Below are 26,887 nucleotides of genomic sequence, written 5' to 3'. Positions count from 1 at the left end.
CACGTAGGCAATAAAAATATGCGGTATCTTAGCAACCACTTCCGGTCGTTACCAAGTCGCCGGATATTCAAATAAGCTCCTTTTAAACCCGATATGAAGTACAGAAATATTACAACTAGCGATGTCTGAGGGTCTACTATGAAGAAGACATTATTTGTTTTTTTTTAATGTAACAAACGAAAGGCTCTTAATGGCTGCCAATTAACACTGACCTTGCCAGAAGGCTCGCGAATTCGTTGCCAGGCTATAAGTCACTTCGAACCTCTGTGATGTTTTGAGCAATTTTTAACATTATAAGCACTCATAACTATAAATTCAGAAATAATTCCTGAGACATTGGGTTGAAACCGGTATTTTTTTATGGAGGAAGACCTCGTTGTTCAGCGTGCAGCTGGTTCCACATGATGGTGGTGCGCGGCAAAAACTGTCTTAAAAACGCTTAGTAGTGGAAAACAAATAAAAAATTTGTTTGTGTATTTCTGGAAGTATTCATTATTGTCTGTCTAATTAATACTTTTGCTTTACCTATTCCAGATTAACCACCAGGAATATATATACTTATATCACATATTTAAAAGCGATACCCAGAGAGATGTATGATGTAGGAGCATTCTTTTAAAAACTGTATATTTAATTAACTAAACTTGACTATGTGGAACCAGCTGCCCACTGAAGTATTTCCGAACCAATTCGACTTAAGGTACTTCAAGTAAAGAGCGTATTTTTAACAGCGAGCCACCTGGTAATGTCCATGGGCGGTGGTATCACTTAACATCAGATGAGCCTCCTGCCTGTTTGCCTCCTGTTACTTAAAAAAAATATTTTTATAAACAGTAATAAAATTACATATTATTTTAATTCACGCATTAAATATCTTAATGAGACCCAACCACGAAATTTGTCAGCTCAATCCGTCTTCATTTACAATATTATAAACATGAAACAAGTCATGTTCGTTTATACAAAAAAACTCAATTACGCTTTAATCGCCAAAATGAAGTATTATATTAGAGGTCATAATTGCTTTTATTGTTGTAAAATTCAAGTATTTCACTGACATTTAGACGAATTATACGTAGGATATTCAAGGCTCGCATGCGACACGCTAAAGGCTTAGCTTAGTAAAGCAAATACTTAGGGAATTGTTATAAATAAATACAAAGTGTTGTATTACACTGCGGATTTCGAATATACACTAAAAACGAGTGGCGCTACAACCTTATATAGATCTGTGCCTCAGATATCTGTATCTGTTTCATGATCATTTGTCAATCTAATAGGCAAGTCATCAACCTTCTTGACACACGCCGTCGACTTTTTGGATTTAAGGCAAGGTTTCCTCACGATGTTTTCCTTTACGGTTCGAGCGAATGTTAAATGCCCATATATACAGAGTGTCCATTGTTGCACAGTCGGCGGATCCAACGTCCTCAAGGATGAGATTCGCACGGTCTTCGGGTTTGGATTATTGGGTAGCGATTACTTGCCACTTAAGATAAAATATAATTATTATTCGCTTAAATTATTCTAAATTAAAACTTACAAGTACTTCTCAAAGAACCTAGAGTAAAATAGAATTACTGACACTCTCACCAGGCACCATATAAACTATTGAAACATTATAAAACAAATGTTTGCCTTCATCAACAGTATGGCAAAATATTTCCAATCAAAAATCCTATATCTGCAAGCACAATGCACATTCAAAGCTTGAGAGCTTTGTAAATATTTAGAGAATTTGGAACGCTTCGGGGCAAATCTTAGCACAAACAGACTCTTGATAATTGGAGGGAGACGTGCAGCGATGTATATTTCAGAGTTACTGCGACATGAGAAATAATTCACTTTAGCTATTTTCATAATATTATTGTATTATACAAAATAGTTTGATGCATTGTATGCTAATCTGATATAACTTCAAGGTTTGTTTGACAAATTAATTTAAATAATATTTATTTATTTAAAAAAGGCACACTAACGAAACACATACAAACACTTACAGAGAACACACGACATACAAAAACATAATGCATTCATGTGCATCAATCACAAGTGTGTAAAACATGGCAATGATAAGAGAGAAAATAAATTATACAATAAGCTAGATTAAGAACTACAAATGCAATTGTTATTATTGCTATACTCGAAATAGATGTTCGATACACTATTATTGTTAATTGTGGGGCATGAAAGTCTATAACTTTACTTATATATAAGATTTTAGAAGAACGTTTTATATAAGATTTCGCTTAAATAAAATAAAGGTTGTACTATTGATAAATTCTCTATTAAATCCTCCAGATGGTGTTAAGAAATCAACCCCTTTCTAGCCGGTCAGTCTGTGTTGGACTAAAGAATAATAGTGATAAAGTTTTTGTAATTAATGATAAATACAAAAATTGTTCTTTTATATAATTGTTGTTTCAATTTCAACGTTCAAAGGTGTGCTTCCTTGTGAATTTCATCTTGCACTCAGTAACATCGGATATCGCGTAATTTAATTCCCTTCGCAACATTCTCGTGCAAGCAATTTTTGAAGTGTTGGGAACAATGGAATTCGTACATACATTTTGTCGTGGGACTGCTTACCTGGAACAAAATTGTATCGTTATATAAGAATACATTTATGTTTTGTGGTTCAACTATACTGCCCTGTGGTTTCAGGTCCGTTTGTGACCCTCACGTAAATGTGGTGTGGTACACATTTCGTAGAAGTGTTTCTAAGTTATCTATTGAAATGACGTCAAGAAATATTATTTTTAATTCAATACCTTTGATGTATAGCGTATATGAGTACAACGCACTTTTCTTGGCCCGCGGCTGAAATTGGTACTACCGTCGCCATTTTAAAATGTCAGTTAGCTCTCAAATACAATTATCTACCAATATGTGATGATAGCCTTTTTTCTCATATGGTGAAAAGACTATAAAATCCAGAATTTACTACAGCAAATCGCCTGATCGTAAATATATTAATAAAACAAGTGTAAAATCTAAAGCCAATTTCTATATGTACAGTCAAAATCGTTTACGACGAAATCATTTACAACAACATGCCGGTAATATTGACCAAAATCAAAGTATTAGGTACTTAATAGCAACGTCATTGGCTATTACGACTATCGGTTTTCGACCAAATATGAGTAGTCGTTTCGATGTCGTTAAAACAGTTAAAGATAAAGTTGCATTTTAAAAGTAAAAGAAGATAGTTTATTTCTTAGATACATACTTAAATACAAATCTTTACTAATAGCGACATCGAAAACAAAAATGGTTTTAGTTTTCATTCATTATAGGCTTAATAATACAATTTCTGGTTCTAAGAAACACTTTTCTTAAATCGACAACGTGTAAAACATGAAACAAACATGTATGTATCACTTCTCTTATACAGTATAAACCTATGTTTAAATAGGTCATTGAAAAGTCATGAAATTCATTCCGATCTTAATCTTACAATTTTAGATTTATTTTGCTCACAGTTCAGTGACCTTATTCTGTAGATACATTGTTTTTAAGTTTATATTTAGAAATAAAATCTGTCAAATACAAATCGTATATTATTTAGCAGTGGTGATAATCTGTGTTAATTAATTACGGTTTTAAAATAGGCGGCGCGAATTTTGGTTACTTTGGCAGTTTAAGTGATGTTTTTTTGCACTCATCGTTCTTATGAAGGTTATTGAAATACTTATTAGAGCAGAGGGTATAAGATTTATAACAATAAAGACCGACATTATATACAATTAATTACTTAGGATCATATTATCAAAATTCAATAAGTGGGATGTATTTAATATACTCTACAGAATACATAAGACTAAATTGATAAAATTGTATTATAAACTTTGCACAAGGCAAAGCGTCAAAAATTGATTTAGACTCATTTGAGTGTCCCCCTCCACGGAAATCTTTAGTAAAAGGCGAAAGATTTATACGTTTTGAAGGGAAACCAGAGTGACGAACTAAAATATGTATAGAATGTATATATGACGCTTGAAGACAACTACTATCGCGTTTTAGATTTACATATTTATTGAACAGCGACATCTATCGGTAACGTTAAACTCCTTGTGTAAAAATGTGACTGAGGACTATTGTTCTTTTATACGTTTTTATTGTCAGGTAAGAGGCGGTGGTAAAAAGAAAAAATATATTTTACCAGTATACTTTATAAATAAAATTATATCATAAAAATAATGATAGTAAAACTAATACATTACATTTTTTCGGTTAAATTTATTTGGTGGTACACACGCAATTTTGGCCACAATCCCTGATATTAAGTTGCCTATTGGAGGCTATGGCCTGCCGATTTAACGTATACTAAACTGTTTAGGGAAGAGATGAAGATGAAAAGAGTTTCATTCCTATGCCGTTTTTACAAAAAACGACGATGCAAATCGTGCAGCGCGGCATCTGGCGATGTCAACAACGAAGGTGTAAAACTGCAGCGTGCTTGCAGACGGCCGTTGTTTAAAAGGAAATACCAGGATCCAGTTGTGTAGTTTAATTCATGGCTTGCATTGTTAAAAAAAATGCAACATGCATACTTTTAAAATTCTAAATTTATTTATGTCATGTGTATTGACATATCTTTATTAAACAAAGTAAAACTAACATCATTCAAATCGTATAATACGAGAAGATCGTATAAATTAACAAATTAGTGGCGCTACAACCTTGTCTTTAGGTCTGGGCCTCAAATCTCTGTATATGTTTCATGATTATTTGTCAATCTAATAGGCAAGAAGGTGATTCCTTCCTGTGCCTGACACACGCCGTCGACTTTTTTGGTCTAAGACGATAGAAAGTTCATTGGGCTTTGGTGCATAGCCAGGAATTGAACCTTAGACCTCAGAGATGAGAGAACCACACTGAAGCTTCTAGGCCTACAGAGCTCTCATAGATAGCCAAAGGTCAAAGAAGGTTGCTTTAAAACCCCCTGTATTAGTGATTACAAAACTCAGCTGTATAATATATCACTAGTAACAATACAATGTTATTTAATTATTTCGCCAAACCAGTAAACGTGTACAATCATTCAGATCTACAAAAGCCTTTGATACTATTCGAGTGTCATCTTCATACAAAGTTTTGAAGCATTCCCGGAATCCATTTCCTATAAAGTATCAAAGTGTTTTCATTCATACAAGCTGAGTCGGCGAACTTTATACCGCCGAACAGTCAATGAATTTCGTGTTACTGATTAGCTAAGCATAAATAAATAATAAGTTCACTACTTTTTAAGGAAATTAACACAAAAATCATTTTACAGGACTGACATTATTCTATTTTTAAAATCGAAAATCTTTATATAAATACGTTCATGAATTTGAGGGATGAACGGTATGAACATTAAATTAAAGAAAACCCATGAACATTTCGTATTTAATATTTTCTTTTATTGTATTGTTTCGTACCGTACAATGTTTTTAATAATTTTCCTATTCGAAGCGGAATCGAATACAATTATTCAAAAACTATGAAAATTTATTCTCAAAGCCGTTCTCGAGTTATAATTTGAACAAACTTTGTTTTATATAGTAAGATATACTGAAATCTTTTAAGTTAGTGATTGGAGTAGTCTTCACCTGGTGGCTGCTTCGTGCGGGTCGTAGATTCGATGCCCAGCTGTGCATTTAACATGGTGAAGGAAAATATCAAGAGCAAGCCGAACAAAAAGGCGAAGGCATGTCTCAGGCACAGAGGCCTGATAATCTGATCATTAGAAAAAACATACCGAAATGTATATTTTAATTTTCCTATAAGAAATATAATTTTTGAGTACACAGTGCATCTCCCCTATCATTTAATACTTGTGGAAGACAAGAAAATCAATTATCCGAGAGTTTCTTACAAACTTCTTTCCATTACGTGTTTGTATGTACAACAATGGTTTAATTAAGGGGAGATGCTTTTGTTGGAATATATAGGGTGTAGTAATGGCCGGCTATTATGATTTGTCATAACAAAAATTCTATATTTGCAAGGCTTTCTGGAATTTTTTTTAAAGATATTGTGAGACTGGTTTCCAAACTAGGTAAGAAGCTGTAATATGAGTATGTAAACTCATATTGAGTGGTAACAAAAAGTACATACATATATGGGTAGGCGAACTTTAATGTTTTAAATAAGGAAAAAAAACAAAACAAAGCAGTCAACTAGTTAGGAGTATTGACGGCTTGTTATTCAGACATAAGTGTTTCATAGGAATTGAGGTTATCGTTTATTTAATTTTTTAATTTAATTATTATTAACATTCCTTATTGTTAAATATTAGTCATGTTGTTTATAAGTTGTTAGTTTAGATTACCTCCTGTCGTCCGGTGTGGAACTCTGAACGCAGCTTCTGTCGTAAAGTTATAGTGAATGCTATGGTGGAGGGTAACAGCGACGGCCCGTGGAACACTTTCATAGCGTTCTGTGAGGCCTTCGTAACACTTAAACAGAATGCGGAGAGGGTTTGGGAGTGTAACCCAGACGCGCGACGACGCGCATACTCCACTATGACCTTCGCACTGGATTGGGCAACTCGAAAGTTGGGCTCGCAGTAGCGCATCAGAAGCTCATGACGAAGACATGGATCAAGGAAAGCTTTTACCGCGCCTCCCGTCCATAGCGAACTGATTGGGTTGTTGGGTTTTAGTGGGCACCTCACGGACCGAGACCCACACTCCCCTCGTCACTTTTAAATGTTGCCGGGGGTCTATAAATTGATTACCCAACAATAAAGCATTAGTTGTCTCTCGAGCAGCCTGGAACCGCGGGTCTTGAATGAGGTCTTATCGGACATAAGCCCTTGAGTTGTATGCTTTGGCAAACCCTGGGCGCCTATGTTAACGGTCTGTGAAGGGCTGAGGTGTTTTAGTGGGTAGGGTAACGCTACCCCTCTGAATAGCAGAGGGCTTTAAGTGTTAAGCCAGCCCCACAGCGTCAAGCTCGATGTCTTTGGCGCGGGCCTGCGTATGAGCATTTACACTTCATTAAAAAAAGAGCTAATTGATATGAGACATGACCCACTCAATTGTTCCACAAGTGTTTTTAGAAAACTTAAATGGCTCAGTGGCTCTTCTAATTCAAACAAAAGTTTGAATTGGACCAGGGAAAAATCCTGACCAAAAATATATATTTTTTTTAGTAAAATTACTGTTACTAGTTTAATGGGGATACATATATGTAAATAATAATATGCTGCGAGTATATTATTATTTTTGAAAAAAAAAAATACTTATATCGATAAAAGTTCGACGAATATATTAAAAGTTTCAACCATGAAAACTTTCAATATGACGTAACTTCCGTTTAGCTCCGGAACTTCCTGTCGAACGATGCACTTATGCGATTATTCACGATTATTATGGATGAGTTCCATTATTAAAATGTTATGATCGATCGCATTTCATCAAAGTTTAAATGTCCCTTCAAATCGAAATATTAAATAACAATCTAAATCAAATTATTGACTTTTACGCTACAAAAAGAAGCGACAACACAATGCCGTATGATTGTTATTTAATGATATCAAATATATAAAAAATCAGTAGGGCTAGCTTTTTAGGTCCGATTTTTACCTCAGATTTTTTAATCTGTTTCATGATCATTTGTCAATCTAATTGGCAAGTAGGTGATCGGCCGCCTGTGCCTAACACGCCGTAAACTTTTTTGGGTTTAAGGCAATACGATACCTTACGATATTTTCTTTCACTGTTCGAAATTGTTAAATGCGTACATAGAATGAAAGTCCATTGTTGCATAGCCGGGTATCGATCCTACCACCTCAGTGATGAGAATCGCACGTATGTGGGGTATGCTCATGATGCAGCTGATTTTACGCTATGGATATTCTTAATACTCATTTTCACCAACTTCTGCGATAGCTTAGACAAATCAAGGCTTAAATATTGGTCGTTGTATATCCGGTCTGCGCGATACAAAACTGAGTTTTTTGCATTGTGTTGGTGTGAGGAACATGGAACAGAAGATTAAGAGTCTAGTAGGCAGATGCATGGTATTTGTCTAGAAGTGAGCTCCAATTTATTTTATTTGAGATGATGTCATGAAGTAGCAATAAATCGTATTGTTTAATTATTATTTAATTAAATTTAATTAAATTTTTAATGGTAAACAGAATTCTTGTAATTCCTAAAAACTGAATTCTATCTTCTATGGAATTCCTTACCGATTGATATCAGACGAGCTAATAATATTAATAACCAATGGCGCTACAACCTGTTTAGGTCTGGGCCTCAGATTTCTGTATCTGTTTCATGATCATTTTTAAATCGACTAGGCAAGTAGGTGATCAGCCTTTTGTGCCTGACGCACGCCGTCGACTTTTTGGGTCTAAGGCAAGTCGGTTTCCTCAGGATGTTTTCCTTCACCGTTCGAACGAATGTTAAATGCGCACATATAATGAAAATCGATTGGTGCACAGCCGGGGATCGAACCTACGACCTCAGATGAGCGTCGCACGTTGAATCCACTAGGCCTTTAGACGAGCTAAGTATTTAAATTTTTTTTAAGTCAAAGTAAACATCATTTACAATAGAGAAAGTACACTTATGAACGTCAAAAAAATACATAATAAATGTAGAAATAAATAATACATAACTTTACATTTACTGCCAGTTCTCAAATTAAGAAGTAAGAACTGGCAACAAACTCTCCGCCTAGTCTTTTAATCTAATTAAAAATCTTCTTTTAGATCACTTTTCTTCTGCCTCGAAATAAGCGATTTATTAATTGTGACTCCGTTAACCCTTGGATAAGCTTTTACATAATATTATTATTTCATTTTTTTTTGTTAGTGTTCCATGTTATTTTTTGGTACTTATTATGCACTTCTTGTACCCACTGTGGGTGTTTCTGTTTTAACCATATTAGGGTTGCCTGGAAGAAATCGCTTGTTAGCGACAAGGTCGCCCGAATAATAACTAAATAACCTACTTTTTTTACATGTATGTTATAACGTAACGGAGTGTGAATAAATAAAAAGATAAATTAATTAAAAATAACAATTCGTAACTCCTAACATTGGCTTTAAAATCTAATCAAACATTTCGATACGTCTACATTTTAGGCATTTAATCAATATACCTGGTGTTGTCTTTGGTTAACATAGCATTTACACATTGAAAGAAAACCATTTTTTTGCTTCAATAAGCTATTTGTATTATTATAAACTTATAATTATTTACATCATTTTAAATTTTTCCGACGTTTCGCATGCTTTACAGCGTGCGTGGTCACAGTGACTGAAGGCAAAAGGTGTTGAATGTCAAAAGTATCACAGCTGTAGACAAAGTTGTGTTATCTGTATTTATTTCCCAGGAGTTGGCATCGACTAAAAGATGACGGGTTTATGCAGAAATGACTCACGTTGTCCTCTATTTTCGCGGATTTGATAATAATACAAATAGCTTTAATCCGGTTAAAAAATTGTTTTCTTTCAAATATACCTGGTTAGTGGATTTCGCAGCTGAAAACCCCTCTTGAAATGCAAATGGTTTTAGATGCAACGTAGAACGTAAAACGTAGTTTTGACATTGTTTCGGATTGAACAGTAGACTTCTTTGTTCGCTTCTTAGAAAAGAAATTACTGTATGTGAAAACATTTGAGTGTTTTCTTGTTGAATGCGGTAAAAGTACCTATAACAATTTTCTTTTTTCAAACGGAAAACTGGACTTAAAAGTTTTTCATATATTTTATTTATCGGCCTTGAAAACTTATAAAGATAAGTATATTCCTGAAAATAGTATAAAGATTCTATAGAGAAGTTGTTTTTGGTACCTTTTTTATGAAACAGGCTGCTGGAGGCACCTGATGTTAAGTGATACCGCCGCCCATGGACACTCACATTGCCAGAAGGCTCGCAAGTGCGCTGCCGGACTTTTAAGAATACATACGCTGTTTTCTCGAAGAATGCTCAGTCACCAGGCAGCTGTTTATAATTAATTGCATCAGTCGTTCCACCACTGAGCGTTTTATAAGGCATATTTTGCCGCTCACTGCTACTACGAGAAACCAGCTGCAATCCGAAGTATTTCCAATTGGATGTAGAGTACTTCACCAAAGGAGCGTAACAATTCTTAAAAGGCCGGCAACTTACTTGCGAGCCCTTTGGCAAGGTGAGTGTCTACGGGCGGCGGTATCACTTATGGATAAAAAGTTGTTCACAAGACCAGTGTCTTCCCCTTAATGGAAAGGAGTGTTATTGGAAGGTGTTGAATATAATTATTAGTATTTTTAAATTGTAAGTTAATTGTTTCAATTTTATTTATTTATTAACGCTTCGTTGATTACAATACAATTGACATAATTAATTGAAAAGGGCGGCAGCCTTATCGCTTCTAGCGATCTCTACCAGGCAACCAATCAATTATTAATTATTTAATTAGCAAGTGCTATTGGTACCATATATACACTGTGACATTCGCACTAAGTCAGTGTTTTCCTACATTAACGCCCCACCTTAGTCTTTCTACAATTCTTACTAATCCACAATGTAAAATACAGAAGCTTTAATATTAAATAATTTAATTGTTCACTAAAGAAACTTAAGTGATTTTAGGAAGTTCTCCACGAAACCGTATATAATGTAAAGCCGAAACTCAAATTCCAAATAATTTTAATACATTTTGGAATAACCCCCTTAACAGGCAAATTGCCCCCTTATGTGTAAAACACAAGCACAACAACACTGCTCTAAGTAGAAAGGAATATATATATATATAAAGAAACTTAAGTGATTTTAGGAAGTTCTTCACGAAACCGTATATAATGTAAAGCCGAAACTCAAATTCCAAATAATTTTAATAAATTTTGGAATAACCCCCTTAACAAGCAAATTGCCCCCTTATGTGTAAAACACAAGCACAACAACACTGCTCTAAGTAGAAAGCAATATATATATATATATTTTTTTATAAAATTGGGGGCAAACGGGCAGGAGGCTCACCTGATGTTAAGTGATACCGCCGCCCATGGACACTCTCAATGCCAGAGGGCTCGCGAGTGCGTTGCCGGCCTTTTAAGAATTTGTGCGCTCTTTTCTTGGAGGATTTTTCATTTCGGATATTTTTTTAAGTCATAAATAATTTTAATAATATATATAAGTTCTTTGCAAAGTTGAACTTCGACTTCAATTTTAAACCAAAATACCTTCGAAATTCGAATTAATTCAAACGAATGCCTCATACTAATTTACGGTACTATGAAAACAAAAGACACAAAATTGACTTTCATAGGCTGGGATGAGAGAGTCAGAGAGAGACAGTCATATTGCGAATGTCGAGAGGAAATGAGATACATTACATAAATATTCAGGAGCACCCGTCGGTGTAATGAAAAAGCCTGACCTTATTCAAATTTTGTCTTGTGATGTGACGACATTAATGACGTATGCCTTAATGAATTGCTCGTGTTAGTTTTTTGTATGCCAACAATACAACTTTATTAATTCAAAATATATTTACAATAAATTTTAAATCTAGATACAGACCTAGATTCAAGCCAAACAACAATAAAGAAAATTACAGTTTTCGGAGGCTCCATGTCTGTTCTGTAATAATAAGTATGGGTAAATATTTGGAGTGATCTATATGATTTAAGAGCATGAGAGCAGTTAAAGCAGTTTTTGCCGCGCAACACCACTATGTGGAACCAGCTGCCCATTGAAGTATTTCCGAACCAATTCGACTTAGGATCCTTCAAGAAAACAGCGTATCAATTCTTAAAGGCCGACAACGCACTCGCGAGCCCTCTGGCATTGAGAGTGTCCGTGGGCGGCGGTATCACTTAACATCACGTGAGTCTCCTGCTCGTTTGCCCCCTGTTCTTAAAAGAATCAATTTATCGGAATCAAATCAGTTTCACTACACTATTTTATTCATTCACTATAAATGCGTAACTATAGTTAACACATTATAATATTATTGATTCCAAGTATATATTTATATATACTATATAACAAATCAGTTTTTTTAACTAAACAATATTGGCTTCATCGTGCGTCAAGCACAGAAAGCTGACACCATTTAAAAAAAAAACAAATGACATCTGAGGCCCAGACCAAAGAGGTTGTATTAATATTATAAATTCATATATTTGTATCGCATTCTACCGTTTCGATTTGTAATCTCCAACCTACATATTCCTATTGTAGCCATCGATACTGAAGTATACGCCAATACTGAAGGCGCATAGGAAGTCAAATCGGAACTTTACTTAGCAATCTGAAAGGCTTTCGCAGTTCAACTCTTAGCTGTGACTTGTGAGCCCCACTCCAGAAGTCTTAAAGTATTGGTCACGTGGAATAAAGATCTACTCCCATATGTGAAAACGTTTCGAATCGAAAATCAGCCCCTACTGCTTGCTGTTTTCAAGAAGGGTGAGTATCGTAGTGAGGAGAAAACTTGTTAATCTAAGGATAAGAACACTCCATTGAGACCATTGGTCGTTCTGAATGATGATATGATGATTAAGTTGAAGTACTAAGTTTTACTAACTAAATTTCATACGTAGTCTCTGAGCCATAAAAAATCGACCAATATAAAAAATTCTAAGTACGTAAACAGAATCATCTTTTTAAATAAATAATTTTCCGACTAAATTGTCCTCATTATTAACATTTTTTGCGTTATATTTACACTAAGTTTAAGAAGAGAGAGAGAGAAGAGCTTTTGTTTAACATTATTTCTTCGAAGCTTCACTGTTATGTTCATTGTACACTTACTTTAATTTGTGCAATTTTTTAATCAATTACCATCTAAAATTCGCAATATTACCGTGTTTTACAAATTCCAAAGGGCATTAAATATACACGTCACTAGACTAAAATTGGGACGTGTATATCTTTATATACATAATATTGAGTTTCTCATACAAATAAAATAAAATTTTGTAATGAGTTCTTTAAACATTACACTTACTTTAAATAACGGTGCATTTTGAATTGTCATTATATATACCGCTTATATTATTAATAAATGATTAACTTATAAAAGTATTTTGTTATACAAAATATAAACTTTATTACACAATTAAATTATAAAGCTATCTCGAGTCAGATTGTGGCGATCAACTTATAATTTAAAAACCCAATCGCTTTTCTTCGTTATTATAAATCTCAAATCGTAAGGAATATGTGAGGACGAACAGTAGGGGGAAAAGCGTCTGAGCTTTAAAAAAGAAATTTTTATCGAGGTTACATTTGAATTCGACATTTCCAAGTGCAATATGAAAAGTTCGATCAGGATTGCTCCCACGGAATCTGAAAATATTGCCATGTCATAAACCAGAGTATATGTAAAAATTACTTCACATTTTTAAAGCTAGCATATTGGATTCTATAGTTCGAAATTCAAACGAAATCAGAATTTCAATCGTTTTAAGTGCGCAATTTAATGGTATAAAAATCTCGTCATGCAACATTTATCGATAATGTATCAATAATTATTAAATTGGTAATGATTACGAGTAATAAAATAGAAATTGTAATTTATAAACATTATTGGATACTTAATAGTCACTTCTTTTAACAAATGATATTTTCCATCTAAAACATCCAATTTGTTTTAAACGAATTCTTTATCACTGTATTACTATTTACTTTTATTTATATTCGTTTCTCCTTAAACAAAAACGAAAGTTTCCCTTGAGGGAAAAGGGCTTTGAAGCCCTGACATAATGAATGGGATAAATAGGATTTCTTGTAATCCATATTTCAGTAAAATAAATTGATCGGCAAAATTAGATGCACGAAGAGATTCTGGACCCCTGCGAGATTTTTATATCCTTAAAGTTTAAGAAGTAAAATTCTACGCGTTAATTACGGAACGATTTTAACTCGATGCATGAGGAGGTTGAACGAATGAATCAATGAAATATATCAGATCTCAAAACGTCGGAACATATTGACAAACAAGATGGCGGATGTTTACGATTAGCTGTGTTTTTGGTATCAAGATAAATTTTACTTTTATTTGGTCGTGATTTAAAATCTTTATATTAAAAAAAAATATTTATGTATGTTTCAGATTTCGCAAAACAAATTGTTTTATTTAATGGCCGACAATAATATAATATCGTATTGTTTCTTAGGTCGTGCACGTTATGTGCGCGATTAACCCTCGCTCGTAAGAAGAAAATTGTGAGCAAATGGGCATGCGCCTAAGTCGCGGCATATGTCAGGCACAGAAGGCATCTGAGACCAGGACGTAGAAGTTTATAGGGCCACTGGTTTCTACGTAACGACTCGGTTAATAGCTGTACACTTAACATAACCCATATCTTTTTTCGGTTAATGTCTTATCCAACACAGAACTGATTAGTTAACTCCATCTAGTTCAGTTCTCGTTTAACGCAAATGAAATGCTTGACAAAATCAGATGTTGCTGAAACATATGGAATTTCTTTCCTTCAAACATTTTCCGAAAGACCCGAACCTAGTAATCCTAACATATACAAGGATGAAACGCTGCATCCGTCTGTGTCACTCACCCTTCTCTATTAATAAAGATTTCTACCTAAGCTTGCTCAACGGCTTTCCCTACTATTTACGGTATGGTTTTACTAGAGTAGAGTAATAGTGTTGTTGGGGTATTCCGTAGGTCAATTTATACTGGTTTAAAAGCATTTTAATCAAACTGAATAGTGCTGCATAGATGTGTTTTATTTAGACAAAATCATCTTAGAGAGGTTACTAATCTTATTTAACTTCAAACTACAGCATTACGGGTGTCCATGGGCGGCGATTAGCACTTTCTAAGTGACTCTATTCGTTTACCTTCTGTCCAATAAAACATTTTTACTAAAACATGTGTTACGCGAATGTCATTAAATCTAACTAGCCAAACTTGTAAGTCATTTTTCGGAGTTGATTTAGTATGGTTGGCAGAGCGTTCATTCCTTCTGTCTGGGAACATGGTAACCATGGTAACAACTCTCGTACCTATGTCGTGTGGGATTATTAGCGCTTAGTGACTCTGATCCACTCACCCTAAGATCACGTCATACCTTAGCGATGTTTTAACAACTTTTAGACATAAAACACAACCTTATTTTTTCATTTATATCAGCAAATGGGGAAATTTTAAATGTTAATGCCGATCCCAAAAGTTCTTCTGTTTTAATGCCGTAAGAATATTTTAAACTTATCTATCCTTGAGAACTTTTGTGGGCTTAAACGTTTGTATTTTCCCAAGACAGTATTTAGTTACCAAACAATTCGGTCAAACGGCTTGGAACTCAGCAACTCATTGCTCTTTGATAAGTTTTTTGTGTTGTTTTCTACTTTTACTAAAAGGTTTCAGGGCTTCTTTAGTAGCGTTACTTACCCGAACCGAAGCTTTATATTTCCATTAAATGATAAATTACTTTATTGATTCTCTATATATATATCGAATAAAAAATATGAATTAACATTATTGAATGGTTAATCCATTACAACTTTTAAATTTCAATCTAATATTCCGTTTAAATTCTAGAACTCTAATAGATCCAGAAACTATTCCCAATTCAGTTAAGATCATCTAATTTTAGTCCCGCTCCAACTCCTTGTCAAATTTCTGTAGCTAAAGATATGCAAACAATCGTCCTTAAACTTTGTAAGTCAAGTATTTTGGGTACAAGTTACAAATTGATTTATTTAGTACCATCCGCTTACAGGAAATTGACTCTTACGCAGAGGAAATAAAGGAAAAAGTACCATGTTTCAATTGAGGATCTTAACATCCCTTTGATTTATTTTAGATCGTCCGGCGTTTTTAAAACCAGTGTAAGATGACCTCCTATTGCAACTTAGAAGTATAAGGAGGCGAAGGTTTTAAAGGGTCTTAAAGGGTCAAACGTGAGAGGTGATAATGTATGGTTTACCCCGCCGGAACGTTTAACAGAGTATTTGGTTCTTAAGGTTTAGCCTCTAGTAATTACTGGGGCAATGTTGATACCTACTTAGAGTGAAGTAAAATACGGAAGCTTTGTGAAAGGAAAATTACTTGGACCGTGTAATCCTAGATTACTGTGCTGGCTGCAGTAATGAGTTTCCCTTTAACCTCAGGAAATTAATAGATGTGATTAAAATTGTGTTTTTAGGAAACGAAGAATGTAATGTATGTTGAACTAGTAATGTAAATCTAAAAATTCTTAAAAGTTTCGTAGACTCAGTATAGGCAAATACATTTTTATTGGTTGGTAAATAAATGATGGGTTTTTTTTTAATTCTCAATGCGATAGGTTCTATTATAAATTTATACTACTTATAGATACTTTATTAATGGTAGGGGGGGGGTTAATATAGAGAATAAAAAATGAAATAGTACTGAGACATTTTTTTGAAGTGAAACTTCTTTGTCGGTGTTGGAAATAAATTTACCGTCACATTAGTACTTTCTTCAGCAGATTAGGGATAGCATGTCGTTTAACAATGATAGTAATAATTCTATTTATTTAAACTTTGTTACCATAATATACATAATTATACAAACAAAAAGTATGTAGGTTACATAAGTTATTAGTGAACAGGCGGCCTTATGACTAGGAGACTAAAAAAAAAAGAAACACCTACAGAGGGTAAATTAAAAGAAGTGCATAATTAAATAACAAAAATAAACTAAAATTAAATAAAATAAAATCCAAAGAAAAAGTATAAATAATGATATGTATAAACAGACATGTAAAAGCTCTGCCAAAGCTTAATTGACTCACAATTAATATATATATAAGTAGTAGAAAAATGATCAAAATGAAGATTTTTAAATAAATTCAGAGACTGAGCTCGTCTGATATCTATTGGTAAGGAATATTCTATTACACTGTAATAATCTTAGTAGTAATAAGGTAAAATGAAATAATTGTATTATTTGTATTCATGTCTATGATAATAAAAGCCTTTTGTTAATCATTACCTAATTTAACTTTATTTAACCAATTTCTGTAAAGTTGCATATAGTGGATCATTTTTCGAAAAGTAAGGTCATAAAGAAGTTTCACTTCTTACGTGTGTACACTAGTACACGCAAACATTTTGTCTATGGTATCCATTCTTCGTTATAACTGCAAATGAATATATCATGTATATCGCAGTTATAACGTCTTATCTATTAGCAAATAAAGCACAAACCTAAAACATTGACCACATCCAAAACTCGGGCACGTTCAGAACCCAACCTTAGCACGTAGTTGAATTAAAATACCTTGTGACCCTTTTTCATTAATAAGAGATCTTCACTCTGCGCTGAATATTTATGCAGTGGTTCTATTTTCTTAGGATTTGGGTATAAGCTGTAGCGATTTTATATTGCAAAAAGCCAAGTTGGACTATAATGGACACTAATGGACTTTCTATATGCGCATTTAACATTCACTCGAACGGTGTTGGAAAACATCGTGAGGGAAGGCTTGCTTTAGACCGAAAACGTCGACGTGTCAGGCACAGGAGGCTGATCACCTACTTGCCTATTAGATTAATAAGTCATCATGAAATAGATACAGAAACCTGAGGCCTAGACCTAAAAAGTTTGTAGCTTCAAAGGCCTGCAGCGCACCCACTTCCATGGACAAATGTCTGTTTATGGTTGTCCCGTAGTCTCGTTTTCCTTGTCTATTAAAATAATTTAAGAAACTTTTCTATTATGTTTGATAGTATTGCGTTAGCTTGTAAAAACGCCCACTCAATTTCAATAATGTATCAGTGGAAGACAAGAGTCATTCAGGCTATCTTTATCAAGTATTATATGCCTCCAAATTATTAACTTAGACTACTTGTTAGAATTACTAAGTCAATTGAAATAATAGACCATTGTAAAATAGTATAGAAGAATTCTAAGGAGGCCTTTATTCCGTCGGAGGTTGTGTTAATTAATACAATAACATAAACTACTTTAATTTTGGATTACATATATAATTTAATTTTACGAATTCATAAGTGGAACAGATACATAAGTGGATACAGCGTGTATATGTTTTGTAGAATCTCTTATGATTTGTACCGTATGTCCTAAATGGATCGAGGCACTTGATTTTTCTGATACATTTTCATGAGGCCGTGTATGGATCCCGTTTCGAGATTGTGCCTTTAAACGTATTAACTTAAGATTGTCTCAATGTACCGACGATGTTTGTGATGTCCGCTTTTAAAGTGTTATTCACGAACGCACTTGATAATACACACTTTACAATAGTACTAGACATTTAAATAAAAGTTATTAAAAGCAAACAAAGGCAAATTAAATTCTTTTCATAAAGTATGCTTAAATCGCGTATGTAAGTAGTGCTAATTTAAACAAGTAGGTACCTGGTACGCCTCTTGTTGCCGACAAACGAATATATTGTAGTTAATGCCCGCTATATCCGTTTCAATACTTATGTAGCGAATCTATTATTTTTATCTTAATCATACCTTCCTAATGAAATATAATAAAATACACGAAAAGCTTTGTTTTATATATATGTGGTACAGGTTTCTCAAGCCTGAGGTAGTGCCTAATCCCGACTGTACACGGACAATTAACAGATGCACATACAAAAAATCATATGAAACCGGTATGTGTTACACTCAAAATCAACGTGTGTCACAAAAAGCGTATAATACACAATATTGTTTTGATAATACTTTTTGAAATAACCAAATTACTTATTAGCTATCCCCGTAGTATAGGCTCATATCAACTTATATAACTCAGATAATAATGGCGTATTCAAATAAGTTGAATAGTTTAAAACAAGCTGGCTGTGTAGATAAGTGAAGTTAGCTGCATTCAGAACTGACGTTCCTTTGAAATCAAACTATTGTTTCACTGAAAGAGGATTGATTGAAACCTGAGAGCTTTAATAAAGCACATAACGGCTTTATTTTTTTTCATTCTCTAAAGAATGGAATATAAATATTAATGTGTTTTTAATGTAAATAAAAGATTTATCATCGATTTTTGTAATCTGTGCTACTTTTAACATAATCTGTGCAAGTGTCAACGATATTTATTTGTCAAAGTAAGCTACAATACCGGTATTGTCCCGTAAGTGTCGCTGTCTTAGATATTAGTATTGTCAGTAAATAAACCAATATAAGAAGAATAATTTGAAGACGAGCAGGCTAACTTAAAAAAATTTTGAAATGTCTTAATAAAACAGTATATACTAGTATCTAGAGTTCTAGGCGTAAATAAATTTTACACAAACTTGAAAAAACAACAACTGATATGATATGTTTTGTTACCTGTACTATTGATATAATATGTTTTAAGACTTTTGTCAACATGGCTTTTACACATTAAGAAAACACTTTTTAAATGGATTGAAGCTATGTATTATTATTATAAACTTATAATTATTTACATGTTTTTTAATTTGTCACCGTGACCACGCACGCTGTAAGGTAAGCGAAAAGGAAGAAAAATAAATATATTTTAGTTGGATTTGTATTAGATGTCGGTAGAAGTGAAATTATTGATTGTACAAAAACACTGTACCTTGACAGTGTTTTATTTCATGGCGACGTTAGTACCGATTTCAGCCGCCTGGGCAAACTGTGGGTACTTTGTAATTCATATTGACATTCACATTTTATGAAATCGCACAAGTTTTAAACAAAAATATAAAAGTTGAACTGTTTTAAATTAATAAATGTAATTTTAGGCAATAAATTCAAATAGACAAGGACAATCTAATCTAATAGATAAGAGTGATCGTATCGGTAATCTAACATATGATCGTAGGTAAAGATTTTCATTTTCATATGATTCCTTGGATCAGAACGGTACAACTTAGGTAAATTTGTACCGTTTATAAAGGCAGACAACGCACTTGCGAAACTTCTAGCAATGTGACTACCTAAGTAACACCGATTATAAAGTCCGACAACGCACTTGCGAGCCTTCTGGCAATGCGAGTGTCCATGGGCTGCGGTATTACTTAACATTTTCCCAGTGAGCCTCCTGCCCTCTATTACATAAAAAAAAACAACCATATTAAACATATAACATTTTTGAAATATATATTATGTTACAACGCTCGTTAAAACTGTTTAATGACCAAATAAAAATTATATAGCCCACTAATTATCATAAATTTCCGTTTAATCAACCTTATAAACACAAGTTTCATACAAACAGCCTTCGTAGTAATAAAACTCGACTGTAAACCATATCTAAAATCTCACGTGACGTACACAAACTAGATTAAATGCAATTTATAAACAATGTAAAGATCTTAATTATCCTTTTACATGTACTTTCTGTTAATAAAACCCTTTTTTTAATATCCTCTAATTAACACTTATTATGAAAATTAGTAAACATGTACTAATCGTTAAAAAATCCTATTGACTCTGTGGTCGTGCGTTTAAAATTAACCACTATGTGGTTTCCTATTAGAAAACCTGTACAGGACCCTAGCACAGAGGATAGCCCCTTGCTTTTAAAGATTACAGATGACAAGAAGATAAAAAGCAAGCATACACTTTTCTTCTTTAAATAATAAAAAACGGATTATATGCTACGTCCGTTGCAATAATTACGTATGATCTAACACAGAAGTGGCAATGGGCGGAGTATATAGCAAGATACATAGGTAAAATGTTGACTTTAAAGACATGGAATGGACCAAAAGGCAGAAAGCGTAAAGGGCGTCCCAAAAAAGATGGATAGAAGAAGAGAATGCAGAAAGAATGTATGGACAGAGTTAGTTGGAAAAAGCTGGAGGAGGCCTTTACTCGTGAAGGTGTTCCGATCGACGGTACTGTGGGTAGCTAGGATAGTGGATATATACGAATAACAAAACAAAAACTATTACAAAATATAAAAAAAAATGTTATGATAAGGAAATTAAACGTATTTCTTTTAATTCTTATTACCTATTTATATTTTGTTTTCATACAATGTGTTTTTATCGCTTTGACTCAAGACAGCATTCTTTGATATTTTCTTCTAATATTGTTAATTATACGAAACGAAAATGATTAACGGTGAACAGTCACACAAGTGCGTGTGAAATTTCAATTAAATATAGACTTGCCTTTGCCGTAAGTTTTGGTAACAATGCGAGACAAAAATAGTTTATTTTATTTAGGGATACTTTTGAACTCAACACTTAATATGAAACATTATTTTCGATCCAAGATTTTATTATGCTGTAACCTAGCCAAATAAGTGTCTGGAAGTCCGCGTGTATATAAACTGTTGACTGCCTTTAATATAGATTGTATAAAGTTTCGTTTGTCGAGGTAGATTTTGAAATTCCACCTGTACCACCTCGACGTCAGTCGGTCTACAACTGATCGTTTATTAAGACGGTTTTTGCCACGGTTATAGAACCAGCTGCCCACTGAAGTATTCCCGAAGCAATTCAACTTACTTTATCAAGTAAGAGAATACTTGCGAACATTCTGAAATGTGCATTAATGTTGTGTAAAATAATTATTTGCTAAGAGAAATTTAACTCATATCATACAATCCAGTGGTGGCCATAGATTTGACGGTGATGCAATACATAGCAAATCGGTTTGACTTAGGAAATAAGGACTAAGTAACAAAACAGTGACTTTTGTAATTTTCCAATATTTTTTTAAATAAACGAAAGTAGTTCTTATCGCTGTCTCTAAATCTTAGAACCAATAATGCATTTTGTTAGGGTCAAAAACATCAAATTCATGTAAATATAAAATCAATAAAACACTCAAAATTGAAGTAATTTTGACAGAACAGTTGAAAAATTTATTTTTACAACAGTATATTAATTAAGCTATCTAAACTTTAAAATTGAATTTTTGTATTTCTTATTCTAGGATATTGTATATTTTATTTTCTTATCATTGTAATGTTGTGCACACTTGTGATTGATGCACATGAATGTAGTTTTTGTAAGCCGTAGGTTCTATAGTGAATATGGTCTGCTCGTGCGCCTTTTAATAAAAAATTGCCTGTGTTTTTATATCCGTGTACATACAATAAAATATTCGGGTAGTAGGAATAAATAGCAATTGTTAAGTAACATAATTATAAATAATGCAGATAAGTTATTGTCTTCAAAAACTTAACTGTATATAGGTCAGCGTTAACTATCTTATTAAACCTTATACCCGTTGCTTACATACAAAATAATTCGGTAGTTTGCTAGTACTTAAGAAAAATAACTTATTCTTCTTGTCAGAGTATTGCATTTCGAAATAGAATGGACTTCGATGGTAAAGTTGTGTTCATAATTTCTACGTAAATTTAATTTATGTACAAAGCTACTCATTTTAAGCATCAAAAGCTTGATATTGAAAAGCTACATTTTATTTTCACTGCGAAATAATTTATTCAACAGCGTGGAAGTGCTTTCCGAGCAATTTACTGCCGGCTAAGCTGAGTGTAGGTCAATTTGAAAGTTTTTCAAATATAAATCAGACTTTATTTGTTATAATTGTTGGAGCTTGCAGTTAATAGTTTTGTTGATTTTTATATTGTTCTTGCGACACGATAAATAATATATAATGAAACACTGCCACAGGCAGCATACTTTTTAAAATTGTTTTAATTTTCTATTTACTCATATTTAATTATTATTCTTTAGTAAATTTGTGTGTAAATAATTTAGAGTCAAAATGTCAAGAAAAAGTTATCCGTCTTGAAGTGACAGTGACGCTGATCACGATAACTGAAATGCGCTTGAAAGGTATAAATATGTAAATAATCTCTATATATATAGATTCTCGTGACACAATGTTTGTTCCCATACTCCTCCGAAGCGGCTCGACCGATGCTTATGATTTTTTTATGTATATTCAGTTAGTCTGAATCAGCTACTATCTATTTTTAAAACCCCTAAGTGATAAGGGGTGTACACCCCAAAAAAAAAAAAAATTTTTTTATGATACACCATACAAAAATTCATACAACCCCTAATTGTCACCCCTCTGCGATCAATTTTTTACTATAGTAGATAGATTAGTTTTATTTAATTAAAAAAAAAATGTTTCCTGGAAATAATATAAATGGCAAAACGACGTTTGCCGGGTCAGTTAGTTTCATATAAAGTTGACTTTGCATTAAGCAGCCCCCGCTTGATTATAAAATCTCCTAATATATAGATTCCGAGATAGTCAAACTATTCGGATACATACACACACAAAATTTAGGTAGCCGAATTTGATTCCGAATCTACAGAGGCCTTCATATTGTGGCATGACTCTTAAGGTTCCAAACACTAACACCAACGCGCATATGACACCTCACAGCACTCTCAAATATATACGCACACATACATTCACATACGCATACTTTGTCTTATACTAAAACATAAGGTTTTAAACATGCACCATGTACTACGGAATAATTGTTATCTAGGTATATATTTCTATCATGAATAAAGTTTTTATTTAATAAATTATATTCTGTTTAATTAAATGCTACAAAACGTTTTAGTGTGTAAGAGACTAAAAGAATAATTGGAACAAATGCGAAAAATATTCCGAAGAAAATTCAACATGATAAGAAAAGCCGTGGTTTCCCACGGTTCCGGACAAACATTGGCCCTTATTGAAAACAAACACTATTAGCACTCGGTTATTTTTTATTTATCTACCATCAAACAGGGCGCCCTTTAACAAGAGTTAAAACAACACAGGAATGTTATCGTTAATTTTGTTATGTTTTTCATATCAACATTAGATAGAGGGTCACTGCTATCAAGCTCTCTTACTTAAATTTATAGCTGGCATAGAGACATAAAATCTCTTATAATTTTACAAGCGACTTTCGAGGTTTATTTAGACAGTTTCATTTTAGTTCCTAAGACTTTAATTAAAATACTTCTCAAAGAGCATTGTGGAGACACATTTTTAAATCTACTTTTTTGTTGATAGAAGACAGTAGTCAGTCACCAGAAAATTAATATTTTTTTAAAAAGAAACCGGCAAAATTTGACAGATGAAGTTGATAAAGATTTGAAAAGAATAAAACGTTTATTACGATTATAGCAGACACACATATATAAAAAATACAAATATTTTAATCAAAAATGAGTCTCACTCAGCTTTAAGTCATCAGCAACACTGATTTTCAATGCATTTCAAACCATCTGTTTCCATCATTATCTATCGAAGTATTCCATATCAACTAACAATCGATTACGACAATTTTTGTTTATAAAAAAGCGGGCAAATGGGCAGGATATAATACGATATAAGATTATCTTAACCAAAATCAATACAAGATTTGAAATTCCAAATTTAAATCAATTTAGATAGCTAACTGAATGCCTAATAAACAGAACAGGCCGACAGTGAAAATAAAAATAGAAATGGTGGCTAGTTAGTTGAATGTCCCTCCCTAGAGGGCCGTCAATTTTGTCGCTACTGGCTTACTGTTACAACTATTGTCTTTGGCAATTCACGACTATTTACTGGATCAATATTAGTATTTATACAAGTAAAAATATTCTTTTATTTGTGTAAAATATTTTTTTTATATGGGATAGGTGTGTTTGTTAGCAGTGTTGTACTAGACGCTTCAGTGTGCGACTCTCATTCCTGATGTTCAAACTATGCGCGCGTTTAATATTCTTAGACTCAAAAACTCGACGGTATGTCAGGCACAGGAGGCTGATCATCTACTTGCCAATTACTTATTACTATTATTGACAAATGATTATCAAACAGATACAGAAGACCTAAACAGGATTATATGTTTATTTACAGATGTTTGTAAGCGCTCGGCACACTGAGACACTGACAGATTGGTACTTAAAGAAAATATAAGATGTTTTTGAATAGCGCTTATAGAGGAAATAAAATTACAAAATGTAAAAAAACATTGTTTTAAAATTGTCTAAATAGATATCAAATGGTATATATGGTGTATAATATATTGAATATATAAAGGAGAGTTTACACCCTATCATTTATTTAATTAACTTTAAACTAATTTACAAAAATATAAATTGTTATTGAAGATTTTTTTAAAATTTAATTAATGACTTTTACACATTAAGGGCGAATTAATAATTAAACTAATCTGAGTACGATATTTTAACATAATCTTTATACAAAGATTCTGTAAATTTAAACTTAAATAAACTCAGATATAACAAGATACTCTGAAATTCAACGATTTGTTAAAAAAATGATTAATTCAATACAGAACCAGCCAAGCTAGTTATCGTACGAAGCGAACATCATTAAAAACTCAATTCCCTGTCTATCAAAAGTTGTCGCGGACACACCAATCAAACTTGCACGAAACATTGATATACAATTCTAGATATTCTTGATTAAATGTATTCATGTATTTATTTGCATTCCATATCGTTACAAAAGATGTTTATGAGGCTTAAAGCTATGTACAATATTATGGACCCTGTTAGGGCACAGCAAAAGAAGGCATTACAAAACCTATATAACATAACTAATAGCAACAAAATAGCACATAAAACTTCACACTCCAGGCTAGTACCAATTACATAGAATAACATTTTTTTATTTATTTAATTTTGAATATTTAGGGATTAATAATCATGAAATTAAGCTATATTTTTATCTTCTAGGTACTCATTAACGCTATAATAACATTCATGTACAAAATACGTATTGAATGAATAATCCAAATACTGGCTATAGTAGACCTGTTTATATTTAGTTTAAATATTTTATACCTTATTGAAAAATTTAGGGTCTTTAAGGCAGGTTGCCGCGCACCACCAGTATGTGGAACCAGCTGCGCACTGAAGTATTTTCGAACCAATTCGACTTAGGGTCCATCAAGAAAAGAGTTTTAATTTACATCTTAAGGGTTGAGTTAGTTAGAGCTCAGTTAGTGAAGGTATTGTTAGGTAGTGAGGAGGCCTGGAGTGCAATGGTCTCCTTCTGTGAGCATGTTGCAGAAAGAGGCTGCTGAACGATTGAGGGAGAAGTCTGGGTTGACCGTAGACTAATTGGTGGTTCAAGGCTGGGGTTTTTGATCTCGAGTGGTCGGGAACCGCAGGTCTTAAATGAGCTCTATATGTCGGATATAAGCCCGGGTCCCTTGGGTAGAATGCCTGGCGAACCCCGAGGGCCCATCTTAAGGGCGTGTGAAGGGTTGAGGTGTTTTAGTGGGTGGGGTCTCGCTACCTCTCTGAATAGCAGAGGGATTTGAGTGTAGACCCAGCCCCACAGTCCCCGCGGCAAGCTCCATATCCTTGGCGCGGGCCTGCGTATGCGCAATTTCACCTCATTAAAAAAAAGTGAAGGTATTGTAGTGTAACGAATATAAGTGCAAGTGCGGTCTGACACACAATTATAGTCTACAAAACACTAAAACTGTTAACAAATATTTAAGTTTAGGCTTTGTACTGGTAGTGTTGGAAGTCAGGATACTATTACTTCTTTATAAGATGGTAATTCGAATGAACTCGCTCTATTTTCTAAACTTTAAACTGTATACAATGTAATTTGAAAGCTACTGTATATAACCGGTAAATTAACTTTTAAAATGTACTGTGGCGAAACGTCTGTCCAGTTGAATATAATAACAAATACAAAGAAACAATTTATAAACATATCCAACATTATTTTTTCCTACAACAAACAAGCGTTATATATATACTAAGTCAATTTTAGTTATTTATGTCGGCGATATGATGGTCGATCGAGTTTTATATCGTCTGCCATCATTATGCTAATAGGGTTTCGATTTCGCGAACCCTCAGTATCACTGGCGATCCGTAGTTTACAAAGTTTTTATCTCATTTAAATATCGAAAATATACAGTATTAAACGAATTGTAGTTTTACCGACATAGTAATAATAAATATACTAAAAATAAATTTAAAAAATTGGTCTCTGTGGCATTGTACTATTAGTATACTAGTATTAGCTTGCTGTATTACGATACTAATTTATTGAGCGAGGAGAGCACCAGCTCTGGGGAC

At 33.3% G+C, this 26,887-nt stretch overlaps 1 protein-coding gene and 1 non-coding gene across 2 annotated transcripts in view; both read right to left on the bottom strand.

The window, feature by feature from the left end:
* The window catches only part of LOC123707471 (uncharacterized protein CG43867), a 258,717-nt gene that overhangs the window by 160,478 nt on the left and 71,352 nt on the right, over positions 1-26,887 (bottom strand). The gene's annotated exons all lie outside the window — the stretch shown is intronic.
* On the bottom strand, positions 3,845-3,961 carry LOC123716691. Its single transcript, XR_006754598.1, has one exon. It is a non-coding gene; the product is annotated as a U5 spliceosomal RNA (small nuclear RNA).

The sequence above is a fragment of the Pieris brassicae genome, chromosome 1, assembly GCF_905147105.1.
Source record: "Pieris brassicae chromosome 1, ilPieBrab1.1, whole genome shotgun sequence".
Lineage (NCBI taxonomy): Eukaryota > Metazoa > Arthropoda > Insecta > Lepidoptera > Pieridae > Pieris > Pieris brassicae.
The sequence above is the reverse complement of the archived record's forward strand: the minus strand, read 5'-3'. Positions and strand labels throughout refer to the sequence as shown.